The following is a 17413-nucleotide window of genomic DNA, read 5'->3' as shown; positions in this document are numbered from 1 at the left end:
TATATTTTTTTTTTTTTTTTATTAAACAATTTATTGAACTTTTAGACAAAATCTACAAAACAAATCTGCATATGTGTTTTATGTTTTGTATCATATTTGATACATCATTCTTTTATGGCTCATACAGTATGATACAGTATAATGGGAATATAGAGGAAAAACACCTCAATTTAAAATTAAAATTGAATTTTAAATCATTATATAATATGTATCAATGTAATACGAAAAAATAAAAGTATTACAGTTATTAGAGCATTTAAAACTTAGTCGAGGAAAATGACTTTTTAGGATTAATTAGATTTTTTGCATCATGATATAAAACATATTTCTAAATAATCAGTAATTACTGTAATACAAAAACGTATATTATATTGTTTATATTAAAAAATACAAAATATTAAATATTTCAACAAACTGAAATTGAAAACATTTTATAATATACTGTATATTATATAATAGAAGTCTGAAAAATCAAATTTTTTATTTATTGAACTTTTAGACAAACAAAATAAATGCATGTGTTTTATGTTTTGAATCATATTTGAGATATCTGGCTTTTATGGCTCATATAGACTGATATTAACAGAAAATGAAGTAAAAACAGCTCAATTTTATTCAGAGACTCAAAATTTGCAAAAATATACAATTTGGTGCAGATGCTGATATTTATATGATGAGATTCTGATGCTTGTAATGTAAAACAATGAGATCTTTATAACAGTATAGCAGATATAAAATGATATAAATATCAGTCGTCGCTCTGTATCTCCAATAATATGTCTTAGTAAGATGAGATGTAAATGCTCCAAACATATAATGCAGTGATTGAGAGCTGAAGAAATAAAGGCTCCTCAGAAGATGTGAGATGTTCTGGAAAAAGAGCTTTGACTGGATAAAAAACTCTAAACTATCAATCAGACGTCAGAAGGCATGGAGTAGATTGTGTGCGACAGATTTACAGCAAAGTTTTGATCCTACAGATCATTTAGAGGACTTGATACAGGCTTTATAGGGTTAAAAGTTGGTGCCCAGATGCAACAAACTTTACACCCTGTATACACAAACACAGATGCCAATGTCTAGCCAACATCACGTGAACACAAAGCTTGTGTTGCTGCCACTGAACCTGACTTATTAGTTAGCTATTTAGACTCCAGCTGTAAAGGTTAAAACACAAATGTGATCCTGGAGCACAAAACCAGTCATAAGCAGCGACTTAACACTGCTTTTGTGCTCCAGGGTCACATATAGTTAAATGACTCGTTATCAGCGCCGATATTCCCTAATCTCAATGAAAGGATCGCAGAAGGTAGCGCTAAACGAAACATCTGTAATACAGTCATCAGTCCAGCTGGAAAATCCATCTGTGATCCTACCAAGAGAGAAAAACCCCTCAAACACTCACACATCCGGCGCATGAAGACAATCACTTCAGTATGAAATATTAATACAGGCAGTCAGGGACAGAGACGCTCTCAACACCTGCAGAAACACATCTCTCCTTCATCCTCTCATTTCCCATTCATGAATAGTACACATCCATCTGCATCCCTCCATCTCTTTCTTTCTTTCTTTCTTTCTTTCTCTATGTGTGTTTCTTTACTTCCCTTCTTTGCGAGGAAAGCCCAGAGCGCACGAGGTTGCCTCACACGAACCTCTGATCTGAATAGGCCTCTGTTATTTACAACCAACCCATCCAGCGTCCATGGGCCCTCAGCAGCCTTTGAGTGCGTCTGATGAAACGAAATGAAATCTCCAATTCATGCCGCTACGTCAGACAGGACGCCCACTGAATACCATAAAAACACTCTCTCTCTGCACACATTCACATGCATCAACACAAACTCACTTGCATCACTGCACAAACATCAATGATGATATTAGACATATCAAAGGTTTGTCCGAAGCATCATCTCTCTGTCAGGCTTCACTGATATTGTGGTCAATAACAAATGATTTTTGGCATAAAAGAAAAATGTATAATTTTGACCCATACTATGTATTGTTGGTTATTGCTACAAATATACCCCAGCGACTTAAGACTGCTTTTGTGCTCCAGGCTCACATAAGATCTAGTTGTGCAAAGTTTTTAGAAATTTATCTGAATTTCTGTTGGTTTGTTATGTTTATGAAAAGTCAATGCAAAAATACTGTAACAATCTAATTTACAAGTCAAGTGTTTTTCTTAGAAATCTAATCCTTGGTTTCATATGGTTTTGGAAAAGTATTTCCAAACATTTAATTTAATGACTCTAAAAAGTTCTGACATTTTTAAATAAATACTAATTACTGTTCTTGACCGTCTAGAGGGGTATTTTATATATATATATATATATATATATATATGTTTTTTTTATCAGTTTAAAGGAAAATTTTATGGGTCATTGCAGAAGGATGAAAAGAAAAATAGCGTAATAATTAATTTAAAAGTCCATTGTTTTGGTTAGAAATCTAATCTTTGGTTTCATAAGGTTTTGAAAAACTTTTCAACAAAGTTTTCATTTAATGACTAAAAAAACAAGTAAAAAATAATAATTTATTGTCCATATTGCTTGAAGTGAGTGTTCAAAACATTTTAAAAATGTTTTCAAAATATTTCATTGGTCATATAGTTTGATGTGAACCTGAACTAACCCTGCCATGTCTTAGAAAGTCAAATATTCGGATATTTTTAAGAAATATTAATTACTGTTTTTGAAAATTCAGCAACTGACTTTTAGTTCTGTGAGCTGCTCTATAACATGGGCCAAAAATAAAACTCTGAAAAGAAAAATTTTCACCAAAATTAGAAAACATTAGGGTAGGTACATTAAACAAATTTTTCAATCTTGAACACTCTAAAAAACAGTGAAACATTTTTTCCCTTTTTTTACAGAATGGGCACTTGTCAGACACATTAGGATAGAGAGAGAACGAGAGAGAGAGTTTTTTTTAAAAGATGAAAATAATAAAATGGAAGGAATAAAAATATTTCACTTTTTTTTTTTTTTTCATTTTTAAAAATGTTAATATATCCAAACAAAACAAGGGAGAAGAAAGAGAAAAAGGAAGGCAGAAGGAAGAGCAAAACATCCGAAATAAAAGATTACATTAATATAAATTATAAAAATATAAGTAAATAAAAATATTCCTTTACAAACTGAAAAAAAAGTTTCCTTTTTGTTTTTCTTTATGTTTTCAATTTTATTTTTAATGTATTGGGTTTTTTTTTTTGTTTAATTTTTTTAATCTGTCCAAACAAAACAAGTCACACTGCTGACTCATTTACAACAGCAGAGTTTACCCACAATGCAACACACACAGAGGACCAATTTCTCTTCAAACTAACACAATAAGCCACTTGAGGCCATGTGTCTATTACCGCGGGTAAGTGATCTTAACCCAGTGACCTTGGTCAAATCACTGTAATGAACGGCCTCAAGTGGCTTAACAGCAGCAACACTCATAAAAGACCATGTTTATTAGTTTACAATGTGGTTATAATGTTCAATAAATATTAATTAATAAGAATCAGAATAAATCTGAATTAAGTAATATAATGCATTAGTCTAACTGTAGATTATTACAGAATGTGCGTGACAGTTTATCATAATTTCATGACGACTTCAAATACGACTAATCAAATCAGAGTCTGTTTTGGAAAGTAAATTAATCTACTGTCTCTCTCTCTCCACCAATGCATGTCTCTCCTTCTCTCGCATGTATTTATGAGTCCATGTTTGTCTTTTTGAGCTCAAAATCTCATTAATGTAGTACACGATGGTTACAGAGCTTAGAAACCACAGGAACACGAGCTAATAGTTTTGCATAATTCAGTACAATGGTTATAATGATAAATAAATTGCTTCATTTTCTCGCTGTCTAACGTAATTCGCTTTTGATTGTAAACGTGTATGTGGTACCTGGTTGATCACGCTGAGGTGCTCATCCGCCGTGTCCTTCTTACAAAGAGCGACTAAAAGAAACAAGTCAGAAAAAGCAGAGGAAATCAAATTAAACTCCAAGCTAAACACACACACACACATTTACACACCGCTTTGATTTCTCTTGTTGTTAAAAGTAAGTCGGATAATGAAAGGACGGGTAAAACCTTCACAACGATTTACGCCAAAATCCTCCTCCAAACTTTGAATCTTCATTCAGCCAAAAAACAGGCCGTCAAGCACGTCCATGTGATGCCTGATTCTGAATAATTGGGACTTTTGGAGAGAAGTGTGTGTGTGTGTGTGCGTGTGTGTGTGTGCATGTGTGTGTGTGTGTGTGCGTGTGTGTGTGTGTGTGTGTGCGTGTGTGTGTGTGCATGTGTGTGTGGTGATTGAAAAACCCCTCGAAGCGGTTCAAATATTAAAACCACAAGGCGGCTGTTGCTTTGCATATTTCACTGCATGTGCTCAGAAATCTGCTGTTTTCCACTGATCCAGAAAAATCAAGTCAAACTGAGAGTTTAAAATACAGATACACACACACACACACACACACAGCTGTATTAAAGGACGTCCCATAAACAGCATCAATGACATGCTGTCCATTTCCACAGACAACCATTCTGAATCATAAAAACGAGCTAAAACGAGTTACAGTAATGCAAGTGTGCCAGAGGGTAAAAAAGCAGAAGGGTGAAGCTCGCATTTTGTTCGAGCACTTGCATGAATTATTCAATTAAAAAAAAAAACATATCTAAAGCATTGTTTTGAGGTGCAACTTCAGTTCTAGGTGGATGAAGTTCTGCTGATGTAATTTGTGTGTGTTGCTCCATGTAAACAAGTCTTTTACTGATAGTTGCGTTATGTTCCTTTATGGTCTCTTGGCACGTATCATGTAGAGTTCATGTAAACAGTCTTCTATCCATAATAACACTTCCTTCAGTGAAAAAGTCAACTGGTCTGAATCAGGAGAGAAATCTGCACAGATCAAGCAGCGTTTACAAGCCAAAACAGTCCAAAACGGCTCTAAACAAATATGATTTTGATGTGAGAGACAACATGAGATGGACTACAACAAAAAAGTTTGAAGTTAAAATATCTTAATGCTGGATTTGTTTCAGCTTTTGTCTTCTCCAGATGTTAACTGATGGACTGGAGTGCTGTGGATTACTCGTGGATTATTGAGATGTTTTTATCAGCTCTCATTCTGACGGCACCCATTCACTGCAGAGCATCCATTGCTGAGACACTGATGCAATGCTACATTTCTACAAATCTGATGAAGAAACAAACTCATCCTAATCTTGGATGACCTGAGGAGGAGGAGTACATTTTTAGCAAATTTTTCGGAAGAACTATTCCTTTAACTTTATCATTTAATATAGACATAAGACAAAGCCCATGGGGGGAATTTGCCTTATATATCTTGAATTAATAAACAGACTTAATGCATCAACTTCTAAAAGAAAGAAAACATTTCCACTATTAATCAAACTGAGTTTGTACTAGTATTTTGGCACAAATTTGTCGTCAAATTACACGGAAGTCAACATGGACAGGTTGTGTGACATCCACATCCTAATAAACCATAAACAAAACTAAACAGCGCAGGAGAAAATGCCACCCAGAAGACATTAAACCCAATAAAACTTAAGAAAATACTGTAAATTCTGGGGGCTGAAGCAAAACTAGAAGCGCTGCTGTACTGCTGAAACAGTACGTTTGTGCACATAGAGGAGAGAGAGCTCTGGATGAGAGCCTAATATCCCATTACTGAGCGGAGCATCTCAGTGTGAAACGTTATTAAACAGAGCTGGATTACACAGCAGACGGCTGTAATCTCTAATCTAACCTCAGCACTGCCCACATAATCCCCAGGATTACAGACAATAAAAACTTCAATCTCTTTAAACACTGCTTTAAACTTTGAGCACACTTCTCAGAGCTCGTTATGAATCGCATGCATTATTAATCAGAATATATTAGCTCTTATAAATTTAAATACTTAGATGCACACAGACTGTGCATTAATTTCCACGGCAACCCCGAGCCTGACATTCGAACTCAATAACATGATCTTTCCTCCCAAATGAGTTATTTAATGAGGAGGAGGAGGATTTCATTTAATCCGGTTATATATTAGCAAAGTCAACAGAAAGTTGCCGTTTTATTTCACTAAAGCCGTAAGAATATTATTGCTGGAGAATATTCTAGTCTCTTCATTATCAGATTCAAACGAGATTATCAGAGATTCATCTCCGCTTTCGGAAACACAAATGGATGTGAAACGCTGAATTTAGAAAGCAGAAGATGCATGCAATTACACGCACACAGAAGCATAATTTATTTATTTTTTTAAATGCATTGATTCTAGTTTCTCGTCAATAAATGAATCATTAGTCAAATGTAATCAAATGCAATTCTGGGGCCAAACATGCATTATCTTTTCTTCATTTGTAAGTGTGCGAGAAATGAGACTTCATTTATTAAGTTCACCTTCATCAGTTCATGCTGCATGAAATATACAATCATGGCGATCTGTAAAATCAAGAGTTAATGATTCAACAAGAGGCTGAGGAGAAAAACCCAATAAAACGCAATCTTCACAAGCCACAGACCAACCAACACGAGTCAAACGATTAACCCGTCCACTTCCTATCTGCTAACTGCACATACATCACTGCTGATCACAATCAAACGCAGCGCTTCACCATATATCAAACCAACAGACGTCCAGCAATGCCGGATCCGATCAAAGAGTGGTTTTCCCCTTCCTCTTTCTCTCATATATTACGAAGGGAATATCAGCGATGATTTGCTTCCTGTCAAATCTATTAAGACGAATAAAGACACATTAATCATGCCAGAGGAGGATATTAACTAACACTTCTTACTCAGTTTCTAACCTCCTGAATAATAAAACCATGTTACATCATGTGGGAAAGTGGATTATAAACACTCATCATTCTGTAATCGCTGCGTCTTCTAAACCGCAACATATTTGCTGGAAATAATCTGTGTCATATGATATTTCTCCTCCCTGTATAAACAAATATTGTAAAATAAGAAATGAAATGATATTTTGTTTATATACACACACACACACATTCATACACATATGTGTATGTGTGTGTGTATATATTTCCAATTCTCATTACAATTAGAAAAATATTTTTAAATTATGTATTTAATATTTATTTCAATTATATATAAATTGTATGAAATATAATTATTATAATTTTTTATATATAAAAGTAATATATTGCATTTATTAGCAATATATTATTATATTAAATCATGTAAGAATTAATAAATTATATCCATATATCTATCTATATATATATATATACACACACACACACACACACATTTCCAAATCTCATTACAATAATGAAAAAGAACTATATTTTATATTTATATATGTGTGTGTAATATACATATTTTTAATATAATAAATATATTTTAATATATTTATTTTTTTTAATAGTAAAGCACATTTGTTGTAATTTTTGTGAATTTATTTAATTAAAAATAATTTATTTGCTGCCCTTAATATAATAAAAATTTAGGGGAGGGATGGGGCCTATTTTAAAATATGAATAATAGGCTTCATTTTCTTTCTGCAAATGGTAACTTCTTAGAAATTTGAGAGTGTAATATGTCCCAGCATTTCTTTAAGAGACTTAAAGCCAATACCTTTAATGACTTACCGAGAGGAGTAAATAGGTCTGGGAGTTTTTAAATTGCTGGGTTTAAGATGAGAGATGAATTTGATCTAAAGAGAGAAAGAGTCTGATCTATCAAGAGAAATATGAGACATTTGTGTAACTTTAATAAAGTACCTATGGCCTGCTGCTCCGTGCTGCGCGCAGTAATTGCTAGACGAGGCGTTCCTGCTTTGCATCCCAGCAGATCGTGTCTATATCTACCCACGCACGGGGAAACAGCGGCCGTCTGGTTACCTGAGCAACGAATTTCCACCGTCCCTCCATTCATCACCCTGCACTGCAGTGTGATCCTCAAACACACAGTTTACACAGCCATCTTCACACGGCACAAAGACACATTCAGGAACTCTCTGTTCTCATGTGCAGACTGACACTGCTTGAACAGAAAAGGTTAAACCTGTCCCTCTAAATGCATTCTGAAAGCTTACTTTGACTCATGTAAGCAATTTCAATGGAACATTGTGTTCCATTTGACTCGGAAAGTCAGAATTTCTGATTTTAAAAATTGTAGAGCACCACAAAAGTTTGGAATTACCTTTTTTGAAATATCTATTAAAGGAGTCTCTACGGCTCACCAAATCTGCATTTATTTGATTAAGAATACAGTAAAAATTGTGAAATATTTTTAAAACTTAAAAATAACTGTTTTCTAGGTGAATATATAGCAAAATGTAATTTATTCCTGTGATCAAAGCTGAATTTTCAGCATCATTACTCCGGTCTTCAGTGCATAATCCTTCAGAAATCACTCTAATATGCTGATTTGCTGCTCAAGAAACATTTCGGAGTATTATCAACTGCTTGAAATTCAACTTTTGTTCTCGTCCAGCACCACTAAAGCATGAATATCATGTGGCTTGCTGAAGATAGGTGTGTTATTACTTTTCTAAAAGATGAGTCTAACCATTTTCGCTTGGTGGATAAATGTGAGTGAAAAAAATACTTGCATACACCGAGCCATATCTACAGAGACATGTATGGAGCCTATTCACTTGCTTCAGAAAAACATAAGAATCCAGTTATTTTGCCGTTTGGTTTGGTGCCACCAGTGGCACAGAAATTGCTTAGAGCAGCTTTAAGTATAATTGCATGTGTATGTGTTTGTGTTTGTGCGTGTGTGTTTTTGTGTCCGCTTCGATGTTGAAATTCATCACTCTGTACCTGATTGTGTGCGTGTGTCCCGTCTCCAGACTGACAGCTCTACAGTAGCAGCTGACTGCTGCAGATCGCAGTGAGCTTGAGCTCTGGAACCCAATCTCCATGTCCTCCCAGAGATCCTGTTCGTTTCTCCATCCCGCCAGCACAGAACATGAGTTTCTCTATATTGCCCTGGAAGAAAAAAAACAATGTGAGACATTTCTAGGTACAAATTAATCTCCTGAACACAACCTACAAATGTTTTTTTTAAAGACAGGTAAGATTGCACTCATTGCAGTGGTGAGCGACTCGGCTCAATTGCGCTGCTGTCGTCTCCGTTTTCCTGAATTGATGTTACTCCTTTAAAAAGCACGATTCTGGAGCTTTATATGCTGGTGAACACTGGCCGTCTCAGGGTTTGGTCCTCAATCCCTGAAGCAAAATCCATATAACATCCACCAGAGGAAAGCTATGACGTTTCTGGTCTTATTTTGAACACTTCATCAATGTATGTTATTCCCCACTCAGCTGCTAGGAGAAACAACTGAGGCATTAAAGGAATAGTTCACTCAAAAATGAACATTTACTTAAAAATCACAAGACATGGACTGGAGTGGTGTGGATTACTTGTGGATTATTGTGATGTTTTTATCAGCTCTCATTCTGACGGCACCCATTCACTGCAGAGCATCCATTGGTGAGCAAGAGATGCAATGCTACATTTCTCCAAATCTGATGAAGACACAAACTCATCTACATCTTGGATGGCTTGAGGGTGAGAACATTTTCATGTTTGGGTGAATTTTTCCTTTAAAGATTTCTCATCTGAGGTTTTCTTTTTATGTGAGACATGACCAGAATTAGATATGAATGTGTGCCTGTTTTGAAGTATTCCATTACCCACAACAACCTGGACAGATGCACTTGCACATCAAGAGCCCTTTCAAGAAAACTTTGTGTCTTTGCCCTTGGCATTGATGATCTGTTTGTCTATATATCCCACTGTTCGCCACAGAGATGAGACATGGGCTGAAAAGGTAACTGGCACTTTGTAAGCAGCTCTGGTCCATCTGGTGAAATTGTGCATTTAATCCAATTTCTGCGATGGTCTGAATTCATGTGTGAAAGCTGAAATGAGATGCAGCCATTACGCATACACCGAGGTTCGCCACTACAAACGTGGAGGGCATGCAAAGAAGCCTTTTGACATGGTGTAATTAATTTATGGGATAGATTATTTATATTCTATCAAAGATTAAATTTTAGAAGTGAAGTGTAGCCAAGTATGGTGTCTCATACTCAGAATTTGTGCTCTGCATTTAACCCATCCAGTTCAGTAGAGAACAAACATATACACACATCTCATGTCGTTTCAAACCCATATACTTTTTTACTGTAAAACAATCTTTATGCAGCTTTTTATGGGTTTGGAACCACATGACAGTGAGTAAATAATAACAGAACACTCTTATAAATAAAGATTCTTTATGAAGAACCTTTAACAACCATGGAATCTTTCCACAAAAAGTTCTTTATAGTCAAAAAAAGAAATGGCTCTTTTAAGAACTGATCACTGAAAGCTTCTTTAGGGAATCCAAAACAGTTCTTCTATGGCTTTGCTGCAAAACCCCTCTTTATTTTGAAGAGTGAAGATCATTTTAGACAAACTATTGCTTTAACAGATAAGGATCAAAGTGAAAAGCATATTTTTATGGAAAATTACCATTCCACATACACCATAAAGCATCCCAGAGCAGTTTAACTTCGACTGAAAGCTCTTGCAGTGCTTGGCTCACTGGAGTTTGGACAGAGGTTTTGCCAATTCTGATGGAAGGACTGTTTGAGAGAGAGACAGAGTGAAAGAGAGGAGGAAAACTGACATTGACAATATTGGTGAACAAACTAATTGTGGCAGCGTTGTAGAGGATTTGATGCAGCGTCGCGTCCCACATGGACGGAGCGCCGCAGACAGTACATGAGAGTCCTGGGAGATGAGCGCACATATCAGATACTGACAGAAACACCTGGGTCCCTCAAATATCACAGCTCCTGCCTCCGCTCTGTCTTTCTGGCTGTCGCTTACTCTTGTCTGTGCAATATATCTCTCTACATCTCTCGTTTTTTCTGTTTATTAAAGGAAAAGTTGACATAATAAAGGAAATTATGTCATTATTTACTCACCCTTGTCATTCCAAACCTGTGTGCTGTTCTTTTTCCCTGAGGAAAACAAGAGGAGACATTTTACATGCAACAACAGACCATAGTCTCCCAAGACGCAAACATTACTGCAAAGCACCATAAAGTACATTCAACTTGAGCTTTGAAAGGATATGAAGGAGAGTACGTTTTCTTTTTTGACTGAACGAACCTTTTAAGCATATGACAGTGTAGAAACAGCAGCTGCAGGACCCCACTGTGATTAATAAGTGCCATGCAATGAACTGATCTTCGTTTAGCTGTAGGACTCCTAGACACCATATGCTGGAGAAAAACAAGCTAATGAAATAAAAGGAAACACACACATGAACGCAGAGAGAATTTAGCTACAATCAACTTCTTTTTGCAAACCAGGGGGAAAAAGTGCCGCTGTTTGGGAACCACTTGTGGGTTTTTGATTTTCTTTTAAAGAAAATCTAATGTGAAATGATTTGAAATGCCCTGCAATGTCCTAAAGTCAAATTACATGGATGCATACTGCCATCTAGTGACTCTAGTGATTTTATTCAATTCAGCCCCTGCTGACTTAACATAATAGCTCAGAAATGAAATTCTGTCATTATTTACTAACTCCTAGGACGTTTGCCTATAGTTGGACACTAATGAATTACTACATATTGGTGCACTGCACTATTAAACTTAGTTTAATCATATGTACATTACTTCATAGAAATCTTGTTTTATAATATACAGTTAACCAAATTAAGAAAACCAGTTAGTTACAAACTAACTAGTAGCTTCTAATGTCCTAATGTAAAATGTGCACCCCAATTTAAGGAAGACTTTAAGCCGAACAAGTGCAGCTGTTCCATGTGACTGTTATTGGCTTTAATGTGATATTAATTCTGGAGGGAGGAGTTGTTTATTAAAGCTTCTAGTGAAATGAAAGTTAACGGACTGAAAGGGCGGGGTGTGAAGGAAAGATAAGGTAGGTTTCACAATATCTCCAACAGTAGTTCAAAGAACAGTTCATTGGGTTTTAGAAGTAGAGCTGCTGTCTGCTTCTTTACAACCCCTGTCAGAACTTTTATTGGTCAAGTGTGTCTACTGAGAACTGACTTCAGTCATGGCAGACGCTTTGTCCTTCCTGGAAGAGGATTTGACATGTCTCATCTGTTGTGATGTCTTCACCGATCCGGTCACTTTGAAATGTAGCCACAGTTTGTGTGAGGAATGTCTCCAGCGTTTCTGGACGACTCAGGACGTGCCGCAGTGTCCGGTCTGTCGGAAGGAATGCTCTCACGACGAGCCCACCAAGAGCCTGGCATTCAGAGCGCTCTGTGAGTCCTTCAAGAAGAGAAAACCCTCAGCTGTTTCAGGAGACGTTTGTCCAGAACATGAAGAAAAGTTCAAACTCTTCTGCTTTGTGGACAAGCAGCCCATCTGTGTGGTCTGTTACACATCAAAGAAGCACGAAGATCACAAGTGTTCTCCTGTCAACGAGGCTGCTGGGAATTTAAAGGTGCGAGGAGTCTGGAATCTGATCTGACTGACTTTTGGCATCTTCAAGCTCAGTATTGAGAGTTTATCCTGTGATTCTAGGAGGATCTCAAGACACAAATGGACAGACTGCAGGCGACACTCGGTGACCTCAAGGAAGCCCATGAGAGCTGTGTCGAACGGGCTGAGCTCAGTAAGGTATGTAGTTAGTGTTGTAATATGTAGTGAAGATTTAGGTCAACTTAAAAGGATATTTCACCCATAATGAAAATTTGGCCATCCAAGACGTGTGACTTTTCTTCAGTGGAACAGTAATGAAGTTTTTAGCTGAAACTGTGATCCTTGGTGATTCATACAATGCAAGTCAGCAGCTATGTCACTTTGAGAGTCAAAAAAAAGCATATCAACGAAAACTAAAATAATACCCGTGGCTCCTGATGATACATTAAAGTCTTATGAAGCAAAACGATCGGTCTGTGCAAGAAACTGAACATTAGGCATCAGGCAAACGGTCCGGAGTGATGCCTGGTTCACAAAATCAGTTCACCAAATTAGACTGAAGTGTCTGAAACATTTTGCGGCTGGAGCAACACAGATCTACAAGTTACTCAATCAATACTCCCTTTCAGACGCCTGACAGTCACTCCAACTCAAAATGAGTCAAAATAGTGGCGTATCTGATCCTATGATGAATGAATCATTCAGTGCTCCAGTTACTCCAACAGTCACTGAACTGAGGAAACAGTTCGATTCGGACTGAAGACTGATGAGCCGCTGATATGAGCATGTGTGAACCGAACACTTGAATGAAGGGCCAGATGATTGTTTTTATGGTTTCTCATTGTTTATGTAAAAAGGTGAGATGATGAAGACTAGTTCATTCACTTTTTATGCTTTAGACAAGTAAAACATCCACGTTTCGCACTTGGATGGCCTGAGGGTGAGTAAATTAATGGCATATTTTCATTTTTGGGTGAACTATCCCTTTAACAAAGGATTAAACCTTCTTAAACCATTTCAGGAACACACCAATATGGATGAAAACCAAATCAAGAAGGAATTTGAGAAGCTCCATCAGTTTCTTAAAGACGAGGAGGAGAAACAGATCAGATCCTTGCATAAAGAAATGAAACTTCAAGATGAGAAACTCCAGGCCAGAATGAAGGAGCTCTCCGCACAGATATCAGATCTGTCTGAGAGGATGGCAGCCGTCTGGCAGGACATAGAAGCTGAAAACATCACATTTCTCCAGGTACAGATCAGATCAAATACTCAATGATACACATAAAGCCAAAGACAAAAGTCAGAACTGTAATCTGGTGCAAACGTGTCTGATAATCAATATTGATGTTTGCTCAACCTCATGACTGAGCGCTAATTGCTTTTTTATTTCTCATTCAGAATTACAAAAGTCAGAACTGTAATCTGGTGCAAACGTGTCTGATAATCAATACTGATGTTTGCTCAACCTCATGACTGAACGCTAATTGCTTTTTTATTTCTCAATCAGAATTACAGCGACACCGTAAAAAGGTGAGTCTTTCCCAATTAGAATTTGGTTACAGCTGCAATCCCATTTTGCCCAGTGAACACCAAATATCTTACCGTTTATCTACACAGACTCCAACACCCATCAGTAGCAAACACAACCCCTGAACTACAGGAATATCAGCACTATCCCATTCAGACAGTGATCTTCACCACATGGGTCAAAATGCAGAACCTTGTGGAACAGCGTAAGTAATAGCATCTTCTTAGACATCTGCTTAGATTGTATGCTGTTATTTTTTTTCCATGGAACACAAATGAAAAAAAAAAAAAACATCATTCAGCTCTTTTCTAATTTACATAATTACAAGATGATAACACATGACGTTCTACTTGGAGCTGTTCACACGCTCAGACTCGACTTTATCAACTGAATTATCAATTATGCTATGGCAACACAGATAACACCAAAATTATTCTATGTAATGTGAGTTATCAATAGACACATTGTATGTCTTGTTTATTCAAAGATTATTCTTGCATTATTAAGACATTAAAAATAGTGAATGATATATCAGAAACATTACAAAATAACTGAACTACATTTTACTGCTGAAGCCACAGTAAATTTGAGTGTAACCAGGGGATGTTGTAGTGGTCATACGAGTCAGAGCTCAGTTGTAATTATGAGTTCTACAAGGACGTGAATGCTTTTTACATGTTCGACTCTCGTAATTATGCCAATTCTGATGTGCCGTGAACAGACTTAAAGTACCATAAAATAAGTGTTGTTGGATTTTATTGGACCAAGCCACTAGTCACCATCCACTTTTATTGTGTACAACAGAAAAAAATAACAACATACAGGTTTGGAAAGATATGATGGGAAGTCTATAAAGAACAAAACACAAACACATGAGTAGTAGTGCAGTGGTACTGACTGATGAAAGTCTCTGCATTTTACAGTCATCTGTGTTTCAGCTCCTGTGACTCTGGACCCAGACACAGCCTCCAGTAAACTGCTGGTGTCACAGGACTGCGCCAGTGTTCAGTACGTAGAAATGAATCTGCATGTGTCTGATAACCCAAAAAGGCTACATGACGGGGTGCTGGCCTCACAGGGCTTCAGCTCAGGTGTGCACTGCTGGGACGTAGAGGTGGGTGATAACAACAACTGGACACTGGGAGTGATGGGGGAAACGGTGAACCGCAAAAAACTTTGTAAAATTAATGCAAAAAATCGCTTTTGGTGTTTTCGTAATGTGGATGGTAAATACAAGAAAGGTAAAAAACATGTCAGTGATATTGATAGCAATGAAAGGCCAAATATCATCTGACTGGAGCTGGACTTTGACAAAGGAGAGCTGAGATTCATCGACCCTTCCAGAAACAGAAGTCTGTGCACCTACACTGGTGGATTTCCAGAGAAAGTGTTCCCATATTTCTGTACTGGAGATGTGGACACACCACTGAGTCTTTTCCCAGCAAATACACTAAACGTCTAAAAACCAAAACTAACATGACATTTTTTTTTTTTACACATGATCAAGTGAATGCTGAACACCATAAATAGCCTTGTGCACAAGTTTTGTGCATTTGTCCATCTTTCTTTAAAACAAAAAGGCATTTGATTTTTTTTTTTCTTTAACTGAAATGACCATCATAAATTTAGTATGGCTTAAGTGTCCAAATACTTTTTTGGAGCCACTGTATGTCCAGCAATGTGATTATTTAATCATGCAATGTTTCAGTACAAATGATGATGCATTAATAAGGTAGATTTTAATGTGATTATCAATGTAAAAAGCAATAAAGACTATTTGGTGTACCGATGTGATATTACAGAATTGCAAGTGAAATGCAGTGTGGTGACTTTACCTGTGCCAGCTGATTGGTCAACTCAACCTGGTGGCATTTCCTTCTTTCTGATATTGGCAAGTGTGGAGGACGGCACATACCTGGAGCACCTGCTATGATGAATCTCATAGTTTTTTCTTGCAATTCTGAGTTTATATCTCACAATCCTGAGACATAAAAACAGAATTGCAAGATATAAACTTGCAATTATGAGAAGAAAAGTCCATATTGTGAGATATAAACTCACAATTGTGAGAAAAAAGGTCAGAATTGTGAGATAAAAAGTTTCTAAAAGCCATGGCTGAAACAAAAAAAACTTTTTGGGCGGTTTTTGGGCGGGTTTTTGTGAGCTTTTGGGCTGGAAATCGTCCATCCAATCTGGCAACACTGGTTGGTGTTCCAGTGGAATTCCTCCTAATTTTAATTATTGTGGAGGATGACACATTCCTGCAATACCTGCTCTGATTAAACTCTCAGGCTATGAATACAAGTAAACCATAAGCTGTCATAAACATGCCTAGCCTACCTGAGGGTGTTTGTCAATGTAATCAGCTTCATATTCAGCAGAGACTGTGTTCAGTTTATTTATCCAATGACTCTAGGGAATCTTTTCAAAACATTACAGCATATGTTAAGCAACTTTTACCAGCGATCATTTTTCATATATGTAGAGTGTTAATCAATTTATCTAGTAAGTTTCACCTGACGGTAAACATTCACTCGTGAACTGAAATTGTTAGCCTGAAGAGGTAACCATAGCAACCCCAGCAGTTGACCAATATTTACAATACCTAAACACTGTCATAATTTATCACTTTATTATATGTAAATATCACAACTGTATCGCAAAAAAACATTAGTGGTCTGTAAATAAAATTTAACAGTTAATCTTAAATAACTGACTGTTTGGCTAACTGTGCTTATTGAAAATTGGTGTGTCTTATCATATTATTTTAATCTATTATCTTAATTATGAACACACTGGTTTGTGGTGTTTGTTGTATTGCACGTTGTTAATCTTCTCCTTATTTCCTTACAGCGGTTCCTTAAAGGGACTTTAGTTTAAGACACGCTCAATTGACAACAAATACAATTCACCAGAAGAAAAAACGACTGTATTTACGTAAACATTTTTAAAGAGCTGCTTGCACTTGCTTAGAATAAATATCTTGTTTTCATTCGAGCGCTCAGTTTTGTGGCCAGGACACATAACACACACTCATAGAAATCATACCACACACAAAGTGATTTTTCCTTTTTACCAGTTTTTAGTAACCAAGTGGCACTGATATATCTGGCAGATAAAATAATAAACACAATGTAGCCTGATCTCAGCCGCTTGATTCCTAACTTTTTCACCCCCCCCCAACACTCCCTTTTATTTAGTGTCATGCTCATGTGCTTCGATTGAAAATGCAGTACTGAAACCACAATTTACGCTTTAAAATAAACGGGATGAGTTGAAATAGTTTTCTGTGGTAACTGACTGGATGTCACAAACGCTGTCAATAGATCTTGTACTGAACCAGAAACATCCGATTGATCGCAAGTTCACAGTGTTAAATATGATCCGATCGTTTAGAGGTTGAATCTCCTGAGACGACTCGATGCGTTTTTGTAAGA

The 17413-nt window shown here is 36.6% G+C and overlaps 1 pseudogene; it reads left to right on the top strand.

Annotated features, from left to right (window-relative positions):
• The first annotated feature begins 12032 nt into the window (after nucleotides 1–12032).
• Nucleotides 12033–15732, top strand: LOC107707108 (zinc-binding protein A33-like; annotated as a pseudogene).
• Nucleotides 15733–17413: the final 1681 nt, after the last annotated feature.

This window comes from Sinocyclocheilus rhinocerous, unplaced genomic scaffold (assembly GCF_001515625.1).
Source record: "Sinocyclocheilus rhinocerous isolate Xijiao unplaced genomic scaffold, SAMN03320098_v1.1 scaffold2160, whole genome shotgun sequence".
Taxonomy (NCBI): Eukaryota; Metazoa; Chordata; class Actinopteri; order Cypriniformes; family Cyprinidae; genus Sinocyclocheilus; species Sinocyclocheilus rhinocerous.
The sequence above is the reverse complement of the archived record's forward strand: the minus strand, read 5'-3'. Positions and strand labels throughout refer to the sequence as shown.